The sequence below is a fragment of the Cynara cardunculus genome (genome assembly GCF_001531365.2).
Source record: "Cynara cardunculus var. scolymus isolate 2C chromosome LG 13, CcrdV1, whole genome shotgun sequence".
In the NCBI taxonomy this organism is placed as follows: Eukaryota; Viridiplantae; Streptophyta; class Magnoliopsida; order Asterales; family Asteraceae; genus Cynara; species Cynara cardunculus.
The window spans coordinates 27123679-27132794 of NC_037540.1; positions in this window are offsets into that span (position 1 = coordinate 27123679).

Genomic DNA, 9116 nt, shown 5'->3' on the forward strand with positions numbered 1-9116 from the left:
GTACCAACTATTGTCGCTCAGGTTACAGCGGGCATTAATGCAAGTCAAAGGAGCGAGGGAGGCCCTAGCACCGAGAATCTCGTCAGGGAGGAGAACCGTAACACCAATGATAGAGGATGCAGTTACAAGACATTCATGCCCTGCAACCCAAGGAGTTTCATGGTAAAGAAGGTGCAATTAGATTACTATCATGGATTGAGAGCATARAGTYGGTACTCCATATTAGCAAGTGCTCCGATGACTGTAAGGTAGAGTATGCAACATGCCAACTCCAGGGAAGATCCCTAACTTGGTGGAACATTCAAGTTCAAACCCGTGGTCGCYAAGCTGCCTATGAGCTATCATGGGAAGAACTCAAAATGTTACTCATCGAAGAGTATTGTTCTAAGAGCGAAATTCAGAAGTTGGAAGTTGAATTCTGGAATCACACCATTATTGGAATGGAGGTGGACAAATACACTGCTCGTTTTCATGAGCTTGCCAAGTTAGTACCTCATATGGTCACTCCWGAGGAGAAACGAATTGATCGGTACATCTGGGGATTGGCACCTGAAATCCGAGGGATGGTCACGTCGGCAAACCCAACCATTATATAAAACGCGGTGGTTTTGGCAAACCGTCTGACAAATGATGCAGTAAGATCAGGGATTTTAAAGCAAGACAAATTTGGTGGAAAGAGGAAACTAGAGGGGCAATTGTGGAATAGGGCCAACAACAATTTAGGCAAGAACCAAAAAGTGATAAGAAACTTTGGGGCTCAGTCTCAAACAGGAGAAAAGGGCAAGGGAACTTACCCTAAGTGTGGCAAGTGCAATTATCACCATAGTGGGAGATGCATCATCTGTTTCAGATGCAATAAAGGAGGTCATTTCGCTAAAGATTGCAAGATCGGAGAGAATCGAACATGCCATGAGTGCGGAAGCYCGAATCACTTCAGGAATGCATGCCCGAAATTGAACCGAGGGTCAGTTACTAACCCAGCACGACCAGTCAACCAAGGAAATCAAGGAGGCCAAGCACGAGGTCGAGCATTTGCAATTGGGGTGGAAGAAGCCAGGCAAGACKCGAATGTGGTCACAGGTACATTTCTTCTGAATAATCATTATGCATCCATACTATTTGATTCTGGAGCAGATAAGAGCTTTGTATCCCTAGACCAAAGATTGGTTTAAAATCACAAAAGCTGAAAGAAGATTTCGTTATCGAGTTTGCTAATGGTCAGGAAGTTAGGACGGAAGACGTAATCACAAATTGTACATTACGTTTAGCTGAACAAAACTTTAGCATAGACCTTATTCCAATTAGATTAGGAAGCTTCGATGTAGTTGTGGGTATGGATTGGCTATCCAAAAATCAAGCCGAGATATGTTGTTCTGAGAAGACCGTCCGAATTATGAAAGGAAGTGAAATGCTCGTGGTGCATGGAGAGAAGTCCCAGAGAAATTTCAAGTTAGTAACATGTATGAAGATGCGAAAATACTTGAAAAAGGAATATGTCGCGTTTATGGYTCACATTATGGATAAAGGAATTAAAGAGAAACGCATCCAGGATTTTCCCATAGTTCGGGATTTTCCAGAGGTGTTTTCCTGATGAGCTACCAGGATTACCCCCGTTACGGCAAGTCGAATTTCACATTGACTTAATTCCTGGAGCAGCACCTGTAGCCAAATCACCTTATCGTTTGGCACCATTGGAAATGAAAGAATTGTCAGACCAATTAAAGGAGCTACTCGATAAAGGATTCATCAGACCCAGCTCTTCACCCTCGGGAGCTCCAGTTCTATTTGTTAAAAAGAAAGACGGATCCCTTCGGATGTGCATCGATTATAGGGAACTCAATAAGTTGACCATTAAGAACCGATATCCTCTTCCCCGAATCGATGACTTGTTCGATCAACTTCAAGGTGCCACTTACTTTTCAAAGATCGATCTTCGGTCCGGATACCATCAAATGAGGGTCCATGAGGAAGATATTCCTAAGACAGCGTTCAGAACTCGTTATGGTCATTATGAATTTTTGGTCATGCCATTTGGGTTAACTAATGCGCCGCCAGTTTTCATGGATTTAATGAATAGGGTATGTAGGCCACATTTGGATAAGTTCGTGATTGTATTCATAGATGACATCCTGATATATTCGCAAAACAAGGAGGAGCATGAGCAGCACTTAAAGTTGATACTTGAACTATTAAGGGATCAGAAATTATATGCCAAGTTCTCCAAATGAGAATTTTGGATTTGTGAGGTGCACTTCCTTGGTCATGTGGTAAATGCGAAGGGAATTCATGTTGATCCGGCCAAAGTTGAGGCTATAAAGAAGTGGGAAGCTCCAAGGACCCTAATAGAAATTCGCCAATTTCTCGGTTTAGCGGGTTACCTTCATCTTCCTTCATATTCAGCCAAATTCTTCCTCTTTTCTTCATCAAAATAGCAAGGGATTTAAAGATACTACATCTCTCACATGGAGTTCATTGTGCCTCGTATGAAAGTGTTGCGAGTAAGTAAAAGATTTACTCGAATTAATTATTGCTTAAAGATTTGTTGTGAAATAAAAACCTGTGAACTCACCAACTTTGTAGTTGACGCTTGTTTTGACGTGCTTTTCAGGGGTAAGAAAGGCTCAAGGTGACACTTAAAAGAAGCCGTGTCACAACTATCACCTTTAAATTTCTTTTTGTGTTTAATTTACAAACTTGTCTCTGGAATTGTAAACTTTGGTTAATGGTGTAATTAAATTTTAAATGTATGGTTGTGTTTCTTTATACTCTATTGCTATGAGACTCTACCTGCCATACCTCGTGTTTCCGCTTTAGCGGGGTGTGACAGATAAAATGCCCCAAAAACTGAACTTCTCGCTGGCAAAATTCACACTTTGACATCTTGGCATACAATCTCTCTTGTTTCAGCAATTACAGGAGTAATCTCAAATGATGAGCATGGTCTTCTTCCGACCGAGAATATATCGGAATATCATCAATGAAGACAATCACAAATTTATCAAGATTGGGACGACACACTCTATTCATCATGTCCATAAAGGCTGCAGGCGCATTTGTGAGTCCAAATGGCATAACCAGAAATTCGTAATGACCATATCGTGTACGGAATGCTGTTTTCGACACATCTTCATTCCGAATCTTCAATTGATGATAACCGGATCGTAAACCAAATTTTGAAAAATAAGTATCCCCAACCAATTGATCAAACAAATCATCAATTCTCGGGAGAGGATACTTATTTTTGATTGTCAGGTTATTCAGCTCCCGATAATCAATGCACATCCTCATTGATCCATCTTTCTTCTTTACAAATAGCACCGGTGCACCTCATGGAGAAGTACTTGGTCGGATAAAACCTTTATCCAACAATTCTTTTAATTGCGACATTAACTCCTTTAATTCAGAAGGAGCTAATCTATATGGTGCATGCGCAACGGGTGCTGCTCCAGGAATTAATTCTATTTGAAATTCAATTATTCGATTCAGAGGTAAACTTATCAAATCTTTTGGAAATACTTCTGGAAATTCCCTCACAACTGAGCTATCTTCCATCTTTTCTTTCTCTTTCTTTATATCTATAGCATATGCAAGAAAACTAACACATCCCTTCTGTACATACTTTCGAGCCTTTAGGACTGAAATAAGGCTAGAGTAACGATCTCGTCGATCCCCGTAAATCACTACCTTTCCTTTTTCCGGTAAGTCTATATGGATCTTCTTCTCATCACAGACTATGTTAGCTTGGTTTTTAGCTAACCAAACCATGCCTATGATTATATCAAATTCCCTTAAAGGCAAAGAAAATAATTGTATAGGCACCTCACATCCTTCTATACTTATGAAACATTCATCTATTCTTTCCTTAATCGAAACTTCACTATCGTTTGCTATTTCCACAATTAGATCTTCACTTAATGATTTAGATTCTAAATGTGCGCAGTTAACAAACGACGGGGACACAAAAGAACGATTTGCACCCGAGTCAAATAAAAGTTTGACACATACTGAATTAACAAGGAATGTACCTGTCACCACTTCAGGGTGCTCTTTCGCCTCGCCTCTCGTCATCTGCAAGGCTCTCCCTCTTGCAAACTCCCCACCTCTTATCTCTCCTCGACCACTTGAATTAAAACGATTATCCATTTGTCCACGACCTGTTGGCACATAACCAGATCCTCGGCCCCCAGAATATCCAGATCCCTGACCTCCAGCAAAACCAGTCCCTCGTCCCTTTGCTTGCGGACAATTCGCGTTTACATGTTGAGATGAATTACAAGTAAAACATCTTCGCGTCATCCGACAGTCTCAAGCTATATGTCCTGGTTCTTGACACTTAAAACATACTCGCGACTCCGTATTGTAGTTTCCATGATGTATTTTGTGACATCGGGTACATGCCCTATCAGCAAACCTTGAGACTGGTCGATTCAAATTTTTCATAAACCTCGGTCTACGAAAATCAGTCATTGTAGCCTCCCTCTTTCTTTTCTCACCAACCCTTTCTTGTGGTTGTCGGTTAATGTCTTGCTCCAATATCTCAACAACATCAACTACTGCTTGAAACGTTGTCGAATTCCTGGATATCACATACTTCCGAAGATTCGACACCAAACCCCAGATATACTTTCTCACTTTACTGGTCTCCAATATAATGTAATCTTCAGCGAACCGGGATTGTTTCATAAAGATTTTCGTGTACTAACGAACTGACATATTTCCTTGTTCTAGACGAAGGAAATCATTTCTAACTTTCGTATTGCCGCTTCAGGACAATACTGCATTTTAAATTTGATCACAAATTCTTCCCACAACATGGTTTTCAAAATGTTCGGATCTGAACTGGATAGAACTTCCCACCAGTACAAAGCACTTGATCTCCGACGAGATACAACAAACATGACTTTGTCCTCTTCTGCACTTTTACTGATTTGCAGACTTAGCTCTATCTTTTTAAGCCAACACATAGCTTTAACAGGATCATGCTCACCAGAAAACTTGGGAGGTTTACAGGCAAGAAACATCTTAATATCCCCTCCTTTCTGTATTGAGGACGAAGTAAGGGGTACAGATGTACCAGTAACCGGTATACTAGCTCCGGCTTCTTTCTGATAGTCGGGATTTCTTACTACCTCAGGATTATTTTGGGCTGTACGTCCCAACAAGTACACCAAAATTTCTTGGAACTTTCCCAACTCTGCTGCCAGCATTTCCTGAGTAATAAATCCGGGGTCAGAAACATTGTGTCCACCCCTTGCTCTTCCTCTATCACGGCCAGACATTGAACTTTCTTGGGTTGACAGTTCCTGTTCCATATGAATTTTTTGTCTAGTACCTCTACCTCTTCCTCGACCCCTGCTGCGACTTCGTGTTTCTATTGTCATCACATTTTCTAGATCCTTCTCGTGAGTTACATTTCATCTTCCCCGACCTCTTCCATAACCGGTAGAGGTACTTTCCGATTGATATGGATTATCTGCCATTTTCAGTGTATGTCTCTTTCTGTACATTTAAACACATTTGATTATTCACAAAATCAAAACATAATAACACGTTTATCCTCAAGTCTATCCATAACTCAGATTATATCAGTCATATATAATCTATCTTTCTCATAATAGGTTCAGCTATAACATATTCCCATGTTCATARACCCAGTGAAACCTATTATCATAACTTCCGCACCTCTAGTTTAAGTCTAAGTATTTCGCAAATACCCAGATCCCTTAAACTAAGGCTCTGATACCAACTTTAACAGCCCACATTTTCCATATACAGATAATCCACATAATCATACTCATAACACAAAAGTAATATCGTTTACAACACATAGGTTAACAAAAACTTTTCTCAATACATTTATGAACAACTAAGTTTCATCTATTCTAAACTTTCCCTTGCCTTTATCCTATGAGGTATGATGACCTGCAAAACAGGTTAGTCCAACAACTGAGCGTTAGACCAAAAGGTCTAGTGAGTGTATAAATCTCGTACAACAACTTATTTTCCAAACTAACAGTTTAGAATTAAACCTGTACAGATACAAATACTTGTCTATTTCTCTCACGGTTATACCACCATTTCATTTCTCTCGCGGTTATACCGCCATTATATCTCTCTCGCGGTTACACCGCTATTTCATCTCCGTCGTGGTTACCCCACCATTACATCTCTCTCGTGGTTAAACCGCCATTTCACCTCTCTCGCAGTTACACCACCATTACATAATCAAACTAAAATTGATAATGAAATTCAAACAACTTTAGCCGGATTTGTAGTCCGATCATCCTTATCCGGATATCTAATCCGGACAACCACTTAGAATAAAAAGAGGACAATCCGGACATAGCTTGAGCGATTTAGTGATATCCGGACATCTCATGGCCAATCTAAGGGAAATCCGGTTGTCTCTTGAGCGATTTAAAGACAAACCCGGTTGATTCATGAACAGATTAAGGTCACATCGAACATGCCTCAACCGGTTTAGGTTAAGTCGAACACACCTTGACCGGTTTAGGACGAATCCGCACAAAGCTTAGCCAGTTTAGGTGTAAACCTCGGACACCTCTTGTCCGATTTAAATAGAACCCTGGACATCACTTGTCCGGTTTAAATAATATCCATACATTACGAAAATGTAATTCATAGTAAATCAGTTCTAATAGCAATGGAATTATATATGAACATGTAATACTCAAAGTGTAATACACTCACCTTTGAACTGTTGGTAGGAGAATTTCAAGCTTCTTAAAAAAAGAGATAATAAGTAATCCGGGTGATCCTTCTTTGGAATATAATTGAGAATGCCAAAACCAAAATAGATAACTCCTCATTCTTTATATACCTTTCCTAACAGAGTAGGGCGGTTAAACACCCCCCCTTTTTCTCATGCATGGCATGTAACCTTATGTATGTAAACCCACATACACACATAAGAGAATCATACTTAACCATCATGATCATGCAAAAAACATTTAAAATTCTAAAATTACTTAGATCGATTATTACACATATATCCTTCTGTTTCAATATCAACTTTCTCCAAATGAGAAACTGATAGATTGTGAACTGCGTGCTTCAAGTGTTATTGAAACACTTATCTGTTAAGAGATAAATGAGTAAATCGTGGGGTTGTGACAAGAATTGGCCTGGGCTTTGCCTTTTTCAATATTATTCTCGAAAGAATTGAGAACTAATAGATTACGTGGTATGCCCGGTAATTTGAAGTTTGGAACCAGATTCCGTATATTCTTTTAATCCTGACACAACTCTCATCAATTCTTTTGGCTCACAACGACTACCCCTCTCTTTTTCAATTTAAGCTCTGCACACAAACCTTTTGTATTTAAAGCTCACTCATATATGGTTGTCCTCTTGGGCAGGTCTGTCAGTTCTGACATTCCATAGAGGTATTTCTATAAAGCACTCAGTTCCTCCTAAATTTACAATATGCTCATATGATCACAAGAGTTGATCAAAAATAGTATTTCAGATAAAGCACAATGATCAAGATATTTGGCTTTAAGCACAATCAATGAGAGGAGTGATATAAGAAATCAGATTATTCAGAATGTGAGAGAAATGAATGAAGATCTGTAAGTACGAGTTTGCAGATTCAGAATATTTAAAGAATTAACAAATATGTATCAATCAAGGTAAAAAAATCAGAAAATCAACCTTTGATTACTAACGAGTGTATTATCACCAAAAAACGATATTATATAAGAGACGTGATAATAACTGTTTGAAGAATAGCTGAATCAGGTATTGAAGTTATGTTCGATGAGAATTTACACAAGTAAAATCTCAGAAAATATCTATTCATAAAATGTACTTGTTTTCACAAAAATAAAATACTTTCTGAAGACATTTATTGAAATTTCTAGAGACTTCCCTAGAAAATAGATTTTAAAAAATGTATCAGTTCAGCTCAAAAATTAAAAAAAATGGAAACATGTTTAGCATATGTCCAAAACTGGGTGTTTAGAAACCACAAATGTTTAAGCACGGGTTCTGAACTGATGTATTCAGAAGCCTCAATTCATTGAAGCGCGGGTCCTGAACTGATATATTCAGAAACCTCTGTTTGGACAGTTTACAACTCCCCCTGAATTAGTGCATCATCTGTATGAATTTGTTAGGGCTAAAAATCAGTGTAAAATTGTATTCGTCTTGAAAGTTTATTTTATCTATAATTGTATAAAAGTCACCATGTTTGACTTTTCTTAGACTGTTTGACTTTGACTTTGTCTAAGGTGTTTGACCCTATATAAAGGGTGGTTTCTTTGTAATCTTTGTAAGGATTCTAATTGTAATATTAGATTCATATACACAAGTTTGACCAAGATTGGATTGTTGACTTTCTCTCTCTACTCTTTCTAAGTGTTCTTACATGAATATTATTTCTGCCATTGATGTTCTTGAAGCTTTACATGAAGATTGATTAAATTGGGACTTATAATTGGTATCAGAGCGGATTTGCAGGAAATCTGATTGAAGAAATCATCAAGAATTGCACTTTTTCTGGAATTTTATTATTTTTGTTCTTGAAGTTCATCTTGTTCTTGAATGTTCATACTTGTTCTTCATAAATCTCTCTCAAATTTCTCATTTTTGGATGATTAATTGTTAAAATTATGATCATTGTGTATTGTTTTAAATCGTGAATCAGTTTTATTCTTACAATTTCATGATTTGATCTCTGAAAGTAAATGTTGATCCTCTCTCTCAGTGATTTGATGATAATCCCTTTTCCCTTTCATGTTGTATTTGTGTTTCTGTATTTTCAGTTCCAGCGATCATCACTAAGTATGTTCAATGATCGCTGAAGAACTTGCATTGTAAATTCATCAGAGACAGCAATACTTCAAGAAGACAACACTCACACCAATGAACCTTCAGCAAACATCGAAGACTGAAACTGAAGATTAGAGACTGGCGAGTACGTGATCTGAAGCGGTATTCAGTGATTACAAGCCTGTTTACATATGTGTGAAGACTGCTCTAACTTCAGCGAATGATGATGAGACCTCCAGGTCATTCCAGCATTCAGCGATCAAAGGAAGCTTGCTTAGCACGATTGTTGTTGTCTTGTCCTTATGCACACAAAGGACAAACCC